Here is a 1,178-nt window from a genome sequence, read left to right on the forward strand (position 1 = left end):
TAAGAGAGTCGACGGTTCGGTCGAGTCGGTCGGTGCAGCGCGCGTCTGTGGCTATTCTACGATCTCGGTCGAGAAGCAGTCATGGGCGCCTCGAGACTTCGGTCTTGACTGTTTCGTACCGTGCTTCGTATCGAATTATTCTCTACACAGCATTGCCACGGGTCGGTGTCCTAGACCGAATGGCCCTTATGTGGCGAGCCTTCCCTTAGTGGAGGTTGGTGACTTGTATTCACTTTTGTGTTTACTCGTACTAACTGAGCATCAACTCTTATGTCCGAGCGACTAAGGTATGAAAAAGAGAAAATAGAGTTAAAGAGAAAAAAAATTCTGTCTTTTAAAGACAGAATAAAGAGAAAAATTCGTTAAATAATAGAGGTGTCCTATTTCGTTTATGCCCAGCGCGAGCAGAAGAACACGGTTTCTCGCAGTCCAGCATGCGTCCTGTCCGCGCTTCCTCGGCACTTGTGTCGATTTTGTCCAGCGCAGTGGTTACGTGCTTCCGCGATCCATGTTTGGAACTATACGCGCCTCCACGATTAGGCAAACCATGTTATTATATGAAACGAATGTATGAAACTTGTTTCAATAAGATATTTATAAGAAAGTTGAAACAAGTAAAATATCTGAACAAGATAAGATATTTATAAGAAAGTCTTGTTCAAGATATACGTATAAAATTGAGAAACCGAGAACGCAGAGGAGGAGGAGGTATATTTGAAAAGGAATTTGTTCGAGGTTGAATATTTATAGAGAAGAGAAGATATATGTATCTCGTGCAAAAGGTTCTCTGAGAATTTGCACGAGTATAAAATATATATATGATTGGAAGAAAAAGTGTCGTCGACCTGTCTCGAAGAGAGCTGGCGGCGAAGACATTCGAAAAATTGTCGAAGCTCCCTGGTTGATCCTGCCAGTAGTCATATGCTTGTCTCAAAGATTAAGCCATGCATGTCTCAGTACATGCCGCATTAAGGTGAAACCGCGAATGGCTCATTAAATCAGTTATGGTTTCTTAGATCGTACCCACATTTACTTGGATAACTGTGGTAATTCTAGAGCTAATACATGCAAAACAGAGTTCCGACCAGAGATGGTAGGAACGCTTTTATTAGATCAAAACCAATCGGTGTCGGGCGTCTACGTTCGTTCATCGTTTGCTTTGGTGACTCTGAATAACT

The 1,178-nt window shown here is 42.4% G+C and overlaps 1 non-coding gene across 1 annotated transcript in view; it reads left to right on the plus strand.

Moving 5' to 3' along the window:
* Window positions 1–894: 894 nt before the first annotated feature.
* The window catches only part of LOC143364529 (small subunit ribosomal RNA), a 1,919-nt gene continuing 1,635 nt past the window's right edge, over window positions 895–1,178 (plus strand). Inside the window, exon 1 of the ribosomal RNA XR_013084171.1 lies at window positions 895–1,178. This exon is cut by the window's right edge and continues 1,635 nt beyond it. This is a non-coding gene — a ribosomal RNA (small subunit ribosomal RNA).

Source organism: Halictus rubicundus, unplaced genomic scaffold, assembly GCF_050948215.1.
Source record: "Halictus rubicundus isolate RS-2024b unplaced genomic scaffold, iyHalRubi1_principal scaffold0641, whole genome shotgun sequence".
NCBI classification, from domain to species: domain Eukaryota; kingdom Metazoa; phylum Arthropoda; class Insecta; order Hymenoptera; family Halictidae; genus Halictus; species Halictus rubicundus.